Raw genomic sequence first — 12,008 nt, 5'->3', positions numbered from 1 at the left:
TTTCTATATTAATAAAAAGTTTTTGAATCTTGCTCTAACCAGTATCTTTTCATTTGAAAAATGATAGGAACATAATTTTTAACAACAAGAAATAGAAGTTATAAAGACCCCAACTATGTTTCTTCTCCCTCTTTCAGAACACACCTATGAAGAATTATTTGGGAAAGCAATTTCACTGCACTTCATAAGATCAATCTAATAATACAGTTAATTGTAAGGATGGTATGTGCATGTATATATAATCTGAGTCCAAACACCTATGCTTTAATATAGAAGCTTCTTTCAACTTAGATTTGATGGCTTAGTTGTAGTGCACCAATAATTTTGTTGAAAACAAGCAACAGGTACTATAATTTAAGAATCAAACATTTATACAATAATTTTGGTTTTCTTAAAACAAAATAACCTAAGAGAGGATGAAATAATACCTGATTTGGTCAAAAGTAAGTGATCTTAAATGATCTCCTGTATATTTCACTGCAAGACTATGACTTAAACAGCATTTCATATAATATATTCTCCATCAATCCAAAATTGAATACAGATGCACACATCCACATAGAGATATAATGAGCATGATTTTACAACAACCTCCAGAGACTAAAATGTAAAAGAACTGGCAAGTTGAAATTTGTTAATGACTTTCTCTTGAGGGGCAAAAACTGTCATTTTCTTCCAACTAAGAAAAGTACTACAACTTTGCAGCTTTCCAACCAAAAGTAGCAATTATTCTTATTTATTCAATATTTTATCAGGGAGCCTTACGAGCAGAAAAAATATTGACTCAGAGGTCCTAGTCAATAAATGTAAGCACTAAAATTATTGCCACAGATATTGTAAAGATAATTTCCTAGACAAAATGCTATTAGCAACTGACATGGCTTTATGATGGTGTCTTATTAATTTGATGGGTTTGATGGGTTTTCTGCTTCACTATCTGCAAATTCTCAGTTCCTTCAACTCTAACCAGAATATAACAAAATGAAGACAGTAATAATAATAAAAAATACATTAGACCATGCAGATTTATTATTCTACTTACGTTAAATCTGATAGGGGAAGAAATCTATTGATTGCTCAATCTACATATCTACCAAACTTTGACTAAAAATAAAAAGTTTATTTTAGGTGTGTTTCCATAATTTTCTCCCTCCTTCTTTTTTTTTTCTTTCAGTTTTTCAGTTGTTTTTCTTAAACTTAGAAGTATCTGTACCTGGGTATCATGTAAAAGCCTGCCTTTGGTTAATCTCCTCTTCCTCCCCCAATTTTATAAATAAATTTAAATATCAAACCTGAGCATTTTTGTTTTCAAAATTGAAAAGATAGTATAAGAATGTCCCCCAAAACATTTTCTCAAATAGTCAAAATTACTTTTTTTAGTTCAAGAGGCCCTCGATAGTTCTTCAGTTGCCCTCTGTATAGGAAGGTTTGTGACCTCAGCAAAAGACATGGTATAAGACACTTCTGCAAGTGCCACTTCCATATTTCATTAGGACCACCCACCCCTTCCTCTAACTCTATACCTTCCCCATCACTGCCTTTCTTCTAGGTCCATTTTATGATTTTTCTACCACTGTTCAACATTTAAATAAAATCACATTAAACATTTAAATGAATGCACATTGAATCTCCAAATGATATTAAACATACTCATGAATGCGAATATTAAGAAGTTGTGGATCTTAAAACCATCTAAAAAACGCATGTCTTCTGTAGGTCGGAATAGAAGTATCATCACAAGATAGGTCAAACACAGACTATAAGGTTGCTGTTATCACACAGACCTTCAGTCCTTACCTGGTTAACTGCATGATGACAAAACAAATCAAAAGAAAAAGTCCCCAGATTCTGAATCATCTGTCTCCACGCTGCTCTGACAGCTTTACAGCTTAGGGTTTTCTTCCTTGCTTGCATATATTTGTCTGGCAATCCTTTGCAAGGGATGCTAGGGTTAATCTGTAACCCAGGTCACCTCCTCCTCTTTTCCAACAGCTGTTTGACAGCTCACACAGAAGAGAAAGTGCATTTTACCCTTTCAAGTAGAACCTACCCTGAATCTCCACACCAAGGCTCCCTTTACAAGGAGGTCCCTGCTCTGCTGGAGAACTGATCACATTCTGGACCTAAAGGAAAGTACAAGGCTTTCAGCTTCAACTCTTGGGGACTGGGAGAACAGCCATCAAAGACTTCAACTATCTTCCCCTGTTTGGCTACAGACGCTGCAGAAACCCGCAGCCCAGAAGCGCCACCCCCTCCCTGGTGGTCACCGCTGGAGCTGAGAGCCCAGAAATCAGTCCTCTTTCTCTCAACCCCACCTCCAGGAAAAGGGGGTGAGCAGAAGCAAAAGAGAACTTTATAGTGGCTTTAAGGTAAGGTTGTATCTGCTGAGCCTCAGACTGCGGATAACATAGCATTCCAAGCCCTGACTCCAAGTTGAAACCCAACTCATTTCACCCGACCGCCCTCCGGATTCTGTGAGTTAGTGAAGAAGGAAAGGCATGAGTGATGATTAGCAATACTTAAACACTGATCTAAAAAAAAGTCCTTCAGCTATCCTAAGCTCTACTAAGCAGGCAGATAGCAGCAACGATCGGGGTTTTTAAAAAGCAGCATCCTGGGGATGCATCTCGCGCTGTGCTTAGATTCAGCTCATGAACATAATAAAGAAATTGCAACACAGAACGGTATTAAGAGATTACAGAAAAAGCAAGTCTTTCTTCCCCACAGAAGAGGTTTGCGAGCCCAGGAAAACTAGACAGTCGATGTTGTGGGAGGTTGAAACCCTCTTATGAACCTCACTCTCCTGGGCTGCAAATGTCCACCGTGAGCTGCAGGGCTGAGAGCGAGCGTAGCCTTCGCCAGCGGGTCGGGACTCCATCCCCACCCTAGCGCTCCCGCACCAGCACAGAGCCCTGGACCAGCCAGGCTACTAGGCGCTTTGCCCTCCACGTCCCCAGAACCCAGGAGGCTTAGATATCGCCTAGGGCAGCCGCGAAATCTCTGAGACACACTCGCCTGTTGCTAGCCCTCTGGTTAAAGCATTCTTGGCTGCAAGAGCCTGTCTCTCCTGTCAATTTCCCTAACAGAAGGCAGAGCTCCGGGTTCTAACACAGCAAAACGCACTTACCTAGACAGCGAACGTCTGTGCCTCACTCTGTCACACTGATTAAGCAGAAAACCGTCTGACGGCACTGAAAGTTTTCTCCCTTCTCTCTCTCTCTCTCCCTCCACCCTTGCGCAACAGCAGTAGTCCTCTAGAGAGGGTATTTCAATTGGCGAATTACACCAAAGCCTCTTTTCTTCAAATGAAGTCACGGACGCTAATGGCCCTGGCTTGTAAGGCAGGACGGACCAAACTGAACTGGCAAAGACATCAGGTAGACTAGAGCTGGGTGAGGGACGCCAAGAGGTGCAGATCACTGTGTGAGCCCCAATTCCTCTCGCACTCGGTGGGAAGCAAAGGGGAAAGCCCTGGAATCTGAGGAGGGGGAGGGGGATGGTGCGATGCTGCAGCTGGAGTACTTTTATGTCTGGAAGCTTTAAAGGCTTTTGAATTAAAAAAGAAAGAAATCATTGCCTAGATTGTCGCGTCAGCCATCAATGACTGGAACAGTTCTTTCCCAGAAATTAAAAAGAACACCCCCATCAAAGGAAAAAAAAAAAAAAAAAAGAAGAATCAAAATAACTTAGGAAGGAGAGGCTTGAACAATAGATCCTCACCTCCATCCACCCCAATAAAGGGGGATTGTGCAAAAAAAAAAAAATTGTGCTTTACAGATTATGGACATGTGCATGTTTGTGATTGATAATTACCAAACTCTTGGCCAAATGTGAAGTGAAAACCAACATTTAAATGCTCCTCAAAGCAACTCAGTGGAATGAGAAGGATCATCAGTTAAAGACCATAGAAATGTTCATAAAAGCACAAAACAGGGACCATATTAACATACTTATTAAAAACTGAGGGCAGGGGTGGGCAAGTGTGAAGACAGAGGCAATTACATTTTTCGTGTAAAGTCCCTCCCTGAATTTCAATGTGTTAGAACCCAGATAATCAGTGGCTTCTGAGAGCTCTCTTCATCTGAAAGGAGACCTCCCTGACCAATTAACTGTCCCCAGCACAATTTACAAAATCTAAATGCATTGCAAAATGCTGCCTAGACAGTAACCACGATGACCAGAACAATGTGCCCAGGAAGATACTGGATATTGTATAAAGAATGATGCTTTCAAAACTCGGGACTCTTTTCCTTGCCATATAGTGACATGTTAGTATTTAGGATCCTACTAGATCAATAGACACACTTAACCAAAGTCCTCCCTCAGCCATTCAGGTTTTTTAGGATGAGATGAATACTTGCTGACCTGGATCAGAGAGACTAGTGAACTTTCTCAAACCAATACATAGCCAGCCCTCCTTCAGAAGTAGCTATCCTATAGGCATTATCATAGACTAATAGAAAAAACAAATTACCCCTTCAAATGGTACAATGCTGTGTTCCAAAAGGGATACATTCCGGGAAGGTGATGTCCACATTACCTGCTAGAAATTTATAATATAGTTGAAGATTTTCTTTTTAAAGGAGGTATTGGGGTAAGTTATTTCATGGGATACATCCTACTAGTTCCATCATGTACTAATGGTCATACAAATAAGTATTTGCAATCTGAAATTAACTGTACAAAGAACACAGAGAGAGAGACAGAGACAGAGATTGAAGAAAAAGTAGTGCTTATTTTTTTAAAAAAGATAAAAATTAACACAAGTAATAAAGTACTCATCACATACAAAGAAATACTTACCAGAGGAAATTTAATGAAGCAAGATGACTGTGAGAGAAACATATCCATGATTCAAGGAGATATCCCATGATCTTCCAAAGCACTGTAGAGTTGTGAGCTGCAGGCCAGTAGGAGTTGGAAACACTCAGTAGGTCCTGGTGGCATCTAATCAAATGAAAGCTACTTATTCCAGGGGCCAAGAACCCAAAAGTAAAAGAGACAAAAATGTTAAAGAAGTGCTTTTTTTTTTTTTTTCCTTTTCTTTTCTTTTCTTTTCTTTTCTTTTCTTTTCTTTTCTTTTCTTTTCTTTTCTTTTCTTTTCTGAGAATGGGTAACAGTGGGAACCTTTCTTGTGACAATCCTCAGGCAAACAAATGTACCAAACTGGGAGTACCCACACAGTGAGAAAGCTGGGTAACCCAAGAGAACAGGGTGAATAAGACAAACAGATCTCCAAAGAGAAGTGAAAGGATGTGTTGTAAACAGGGAGTAGACAACTAGTGAGCTAGGCTGTAGTCATCTTCAGAGAGCAGCAGCACTGATTTAGGCTGCTGGGGACGATCCAATGAGAATTCAGGAGAGCAGCGCTTCGGAAATCCTGCAGCAGGATCTTCCCACTCGCAGTTCTTTTCAGAGTTTACTGGCGCTGGGGACATTAACATTAGGATTAATAGTATTCCATTAGTGCATTTCACTAACACTTCCCTGGAACCCTTTCCCTTGCAGAAATTGATCCGGACATAGTAAGAAAATCGACTTAACACACACCCCAAATAAACCAGTACGACTGGTCCCATTGCATTGATCTAATCCTCCGCGATTTTTGCATAGACAGGGGCTGGGAGGTGAATGGTTGAAGGTCGTAGTCACTCAGAGTTTTCGAGGGCGCTATGCTTTGGAGGGTTAGCAAGAGGACCCAGAAGCGGGTGATGGGTTACCTAGGCGGCAGCAGCCTTCCTAGGTCCCACTTCCTTGTTAAATCATGCAGCCTGTGTTTAAGGCACTTGCTTTCAGTACTGAGCCCCTGCGCTAAAGACCATGCTCCAAGAAGCTAGATGTTAGGGCAGTCCGAGAACTGTCCCTGGTCCACTGGGGGTGGGGTAGGAGGGGTGCACGAGTGGCCGCCTCTGCCATGTCTGCCTTGCATTTTGATTCCAGCGGTTATCAAGCAAAACTAGAGAAAGAAATAGCTTTGTTGTGGATTGCATTGTCGAGCCATTTTCGTGTCATGATTCCGCATAAACGATCACCTGATCACTGGATCGATTGGGTAAGATTAGCCTGAACTCTTCTCCCTTTCTCTTTTTGTGACCCACCCCCTTCCCAGTTCTCTCCCTAAACCTTTCCTTCTCCGTTTCCATCCCTCTCTTCTCTTCTCCTTTCCTCTTTTCTCTCTGAAATCTACTGCCACTGGGGAACTTGCCTGTTTGAGAAGCTTATAACACTATAACCGATTTATTTATTTATTTATTTATTTATACCACGGAATGGCCATCACCTCCCTTCTAAAAATATTTTTTGGGGGAAGATTCTGGGTCCTTATCTTTAGACATCCTCTGAATGACCCAGAAGGTGTGTAGAGAGTACAGTCAGGTAGGAAAGTCCTTAGCCCTGGATTCCAGCTCAGTCTTGCTGAAGCTTACAAATTATGTATGTCTGTTTTAGAAATCGAAAGAGAAGGTAGCTTGGTAATCGATTTATTTGTTGTAGAAACTGAGTTCCTGAATGGTGGAAGGGTTAATCATTTACCGAGGATAAAAATGTTCTTCATAAGTAATCTTATTTTCTGCGGTTGAAAAGGCAACACATTGCTTCTCAGCGACCCATCCCCCACTCCATTCATTTATATCCTTTCTGTATGTAAATCACGGAGGAGCTGGGTCACTGGAAATTTTCTTTTCCTCTTTCTTGGAAGAATAGAAGCCTGCAAATGTGAAGTTGTATGTGTGTGTGTGGGGGGTGGCGCTTTAGAAACAATATCAGCATTTTAAGGTCCTTCCTGTCTTGTATAAAAATACTCACAGGTAAAGTATCTTTGGTTTCTTAAGGATCCCTCTGACTTTTAACTCTTTCTTTTCTGGAAATGAAGTGAATTTTGGTGTAGCAGCCCAGGTTAAATATACTGTAAGCACACTTTAGCTAGCCCTGTTTTAAAATTAATACTGTTTCAGCTATAGTAATAATGCTATTGGTTGTTCTATCCCATCTTACAGGAAAGATAACACTAGAAATCTTTTATTAAGTATGTATCTTAGTTCTAATTCGTACATGTGATTCACTGTCCCAAGTGAATATTTGCTGGTCATGATAAAGCTTTCTGGCTTGCCAAGAGTCTATAGCCCACTTGTGAATGGTTATCTTGAAGGGAGGGCATGTACAAACTTGTGAAGGAGCTGAACAACTTTGATAATACTACTATTATATTCTGCTAAATGTGGAGAATAACAAGTCTTGAAACTGGCATGAACTTGGATTATAAGTTCAAGCTGACTATTTTGGATCCAAAGTATTACAGGATGATGTCAAATAGAAAGCATTGCAATTTTGAATTACCAAATACATTTCACTGTCAAAACATGTATATTAATTTTTCTCTGTTGTTAATCCTAGTGTAGTATGATATCTCCAAATTTCAATAATAAAAGATAAGCTAGTTAGTGTAAATATGCATGTCTTTTGCAAACATGAGGACTTCATCCTCAACAGAAGTATATACTGAAATTCTATTGATTAAAAACAAATTTATGATAACCATCATTATAGAAGTCTGTACTATAACGTAAAGAAAGGAAGAGAACTAAGTGCCATGCATCAGAAACAAATTGAAATATGTGTGCTCAAGTATCTGTAGTGTTTATTACTATCAAAGACTGTCAAAGGCAAACATTTTGTGAGGAAATATGGATGTAACTTTCCTTTTTCTTTTCAGGATGCACACTGTCCTGAATGCTCTGACAAGGTAGAAAATTTCTTTGGTGTCTCATTTTATAACAAGATGGACTATTTCTGTGTATCTCTGTGTTTATTACAGATGCTGACAAACTCTGCCAAGAGGACCTGAGGCTACATAAAACGCTGATATCAATATCTTGAGATATATTCACTACCAATACAGCTTAACAACTGTGTCGTATACAGTCCATACTTTCTTTCCCTGATAACCACAGAATGCTGCCCAAGGACACTTACCTAACTGACAGCTAAGAGGAATGTGCTATTTATTTAGGACCCAGTCTGACTTTTGTCAGACAATTGAAACAAAGTTTTATTTTATAGGCATTCACAGTGAATGTACTCTTGTACTCTGTATTTGTACCTGTGTAGAACTGAGGCAAGCTTAGATTAAGTATTAAGACCTTTACTCAACAAGCAGTGTGTATATGTGCACGTGTGTGTGTGTGTGTGTGTGTGTGTGTGTGTGTGTGCGTAGGTTTGTAATGTTCTTAATTTTTTAAAAAGAAATGAAAAAATTCATTCGATGAGTCTTAGAAACTTAGGGAAAGTTTTGTAATTTTCAAAGTATTATTAATTAATCTATGTGATTGAATAAGGTATTAAACTGTATGATTATTCAACAATACCTTCATGTAATATCATAGTCTCTGTGTCCACTGTCTTGTTTTCAGAGCAAAAGTCTTTTTTACAATGCCTTAGAAATGTAAGATATTTTAGTTTTAAGCTGGGAGGGTAGGTTCTTTCATTTCAGGGTGCTCATCTGAAGCTACTTATTTAGTGGATTTCAAGCAAGTGATGGGTGTTCTCTGCCTTCTTGTCTTATCTTCCTTCATAGCTACAAATCAATATATTTCACATATTACCTCACTAAAAAAAATCTGCCAAAGCAGGATTCAAATTATTTAATGTAAGAGATGGATTGTAGAATTAGAGAAGGTTCTGCCTATAGCTGGATCTGTGGATTTATCATTCAGAGCCCCCTCTAAAAGAACAGAAACACATTCATATTCCTTTAATTTTTTTTATATTGTTTGGTTGTGTGTGTGTGTGTGTGTGTGTGTGTGTGTGCAGAAGTTCACATGGGAAGTCACTTCTCCCATGATGTAGAGTTCCAGGATTGACCTCTCACTTTTGGGGCTTGGTGATAAGAATTAACCCTGCTGTGGTCTCTCAACATTGCCCCCAAATAAATACTTTATTACAGTAATCATGCTGCAGGTTGCTTACACAGAAAGTATCTATATGTCAGGTTATTTTTAATATTAAATCTAATTTATAATAAAATATAAAATTAAGAACCCATTAAAGTCTATATATGTATATGAACTGAATATATAAATATATATATATATATATATATATTATTGTTTACATATGAAAGACCCATATTTGACACAAATTTATGCATGCATATTTGTCCTCACTATAATATTGAAGTTTATTTACTTTAGTCTCCTTGCTGTTTACTTTGTCCTCAGAGCTTTCACATTGAAAATATTCAAAGTTGCTTCAGTACCTCTGTGTATAGTAATTTTCACATTTAATTTATAAGATCAAGATGCTGTTAAATAAATTGATTAAGTGTATTGAATCTCAAGTAAAAAAGTGGTACTAGACAGTTTATACAGATAATTTATTTGGTTCTCTCACACTAACGAAGAAGTTAAGAACTAAAGGTGACTTGGTTAATATCAGCATATGCTAACTTCTGATCTAAGGGATCTAAGATGCAGTTTTCTGGGCTTTTCAGCTACTGTGAATTCTATATCAGCTGAATCCTTCAGTAGTTCTTACAGGAGGCATCGTTTGAGATTATGATAGAGAATCAGTGGAAAGAAAGAAAAACACTACAAAGACCAATAATGTGCAGCTAGCGATGTCAGAACATGTAGGAAGTTACTGTCTATATTTCTGTTCCAACTGACACTATAGATAATCCTCTGCCCTCCCCCATAGGAGGAGTAAATATTTAACATCATAATTCTGATTTCTCATGGAGTTCCTTCAACATTCTGTCTGTTGTATGTTCTTTAGACAATCTCACTCTCACATTATAAACTGTGGAAAGTCATGCTGCATGCGATATAATACTCCACTAAGTTAAATTCAATTTACTTCTTAAATTTCTTTTTTTAATTTTTTTTTAATTTGTAATTATTTTTTTATTTTATTTTATTTTTTGGTTTTTCGAGACAGGGTTTTTCTGTGTAGCTCTGGCTGTCCTGGAACTCACTCTGTAGACCAGGCTGGCCTTGAACTCAGAAATCCACCTGTCTTTGCCTCCCAAGTGCTGGGATTAAAGGCATGCGCCACCAACTGCCTGGCTACTTCTTAAATTTCTAATCTACATAGAAAATGGGACTCTTGCAAAGAGAAAAACAATCTAATAATTCACATATAGAACATATGTGACTGAGAATTTTTCATAGTCAAAACATGCAGAACATTATTTTATTAAATTAATAAAAAAATTTCCAATTTATAACAAGATAAAAAAGCTTAGTCATTTAAATTGCGTAATTTTCTACAAAGTAGAAATCTTAAAAATTTACTTCAATCTTTCATTTATGTCAATATTTGAATATTTCATGCAATTATTTATACATTTATTCATTCCGCAAACCTAAAGTGAATATGAGTATCAAAATCCATTTGCCAAATGCTCCTTATGAAATATATAGAATAAAAAAAAACAATAACAACAAAAATAACAAAAATGAAATCTAAACATTTTTAAATTCCCTTACCAACTTAAAATGTTTAAGCTGAAATAATCATTATGACATAGGAAGCATTGTTAGCAACAATTGTTGAATAAAGTTTGCCCTGCTAGATATGTTTGTGTGCTCATATCAAGTCTTTACACTAGTATAGTTGGTATAGAGCTGACTACATTTCCAATAACACTTCTGTCAACTACTGTTTCCACACTGTGAAAAAATAAATCCCAGCTGGGTTTCCCTCAATTTGTTTCTATTGTTCTAACTCCATATTCCTAACATCTATCACAGTACTCAACATGGAGTAAAAGCTCAATAATGCTTACTTAAAAGTTGCAACTAAGTCGTTTATTAAACTCTACCATTTTAAATAAAGCTTGTATTTAATTTACCTATTTATTTACAAATAGTGAATAAAGCATTACATTTCAAAATATTTTTATATTTGTTATATATTGACCCAGTGATTCAATTTAGAAATCAGTCCTCATAAGCAACTCTGGGTTACTAATGTGTTATTTGGCATGTTATTAACTTGATCTTTTTGTCATTGTGTAAAGTATATGTATATTTTAAAATCAAAAAGTGAAGTGTAAGAAAATGCAAAATCTGTTACTAACTTCTGTCTTAATCTGTCTTCTCAGGCTGCTGTGATAAAGCATCATATGTTGGATGTCTCAGACAACAGAATGTTACTTTTCCCATCATAGGGACTAAAAGTCCCAAGTGAAGTTATGTGTAAATGTGGTCCTTTGAAGGAGGAGTCTACTTCCTGGTTTGCAGTAGATGTTTTACTGCGTACTTCTATAACCTTTCCCATTGGTACACACACATACACACACACACACACACACACACAGAGAGAGAGAGAGAGAGAGAGAGAGAGAGAGAGAGAGAGAGAGAGAGAGAAAGCAAAGTAGAAAAACAGAAGGATAAAGACAACAATCTTTCTTAATTCCTTGACCACAATCTACAATGGAAATTTTATTTCACTGTTTGAATTACACAGTAAGACCAGTCTATAACAAGACCACTAGATTCACTAAAGTGACATTGAAAGCTCTCTAGACCTCAACCATTTACAAGAACAGTGGTCAATGAAGATTTGCTGAGAGCACGAGCAACAGACTTCCCCGGGGAAGAGCATGCCAATCGGTTATCCAGTGCTGGCGGGCAGTCCCGAAAACACACTTACAGGTAACAGTGTACAGACAGAGAGTTGTATTCAAAAATATTTATGTGCAAACAAAATTATTTGTGAAATAATTTTTGAAAAGAGAGGTTATTAATTTGAAAATAAAAGCAAGAAAGTACTACATTGAGGTTGTTTTTATTTTTTTTTTAGTGAGACATGCTATCATTATCTTATAATCTCTAAAATAAAAAAATTACTGAGATGTCACTGACTTTTTTGTTAATTTTTATTTTAATAATTTTTGTAGTTGTGCACATGTGTATGTTTGTGTGTGTGTGTGTGTGTGTGTGTGTATGGTGTGTGTGTGTATGTGTGTGTGGTGTTTGTGTGTGTGTGTGTGTGTGTGTGTGTGTGTG

The 12,008-nt window shown here is 37.5% G+C and overlaps 1 protein-coding gene across 4 annotated transcripts in view; it reads right to left on the bottom strand.

Annotated features, from left to right (window-relative positions):
* Positions 1–6,183, bottom strand: part of Brinp3 (BMP/retinoic acid inducible neural specific 3) — a 361,134-nt gene extending 354,951 nt beyond the window's left edge. The window contains exons 1-2 of one of the 4 annotated variants that reach the window (XM_029539331.1): positions 3,128–3,384; positions 2,051–2,123 (exon numbers count right to left, since the gene is read on the bottom strand). The gene's annotated coding sequence lies outside the window, so the exon portion shown is untranslated. The other 3 variants (XM_021198220.2, XM_021198221.2, XM_029539332.1) reach the window with 3 other exon arrangements.
* Positions 6,184–12,008: the final 5,825 nt, after the last annotated feature.

Source organism: Mus pahari, chromosome 5 (assembly GCF_900095145.1).
Source record: "Mus pahari chromosome 5, PAHARI_EIJ_v1.1, whole genome shotgun sequence".
NCBI classification, from domain to species: Eukaryota; Metazoa; Chordata; class Mammalia; order Rodentia; family Muridae; genus Mus; species Mus pahari.
Note: the sequence above shows the minus strand (reverse complement) of the source record. Positions and strands in the feature narration are given on the sequence as shown.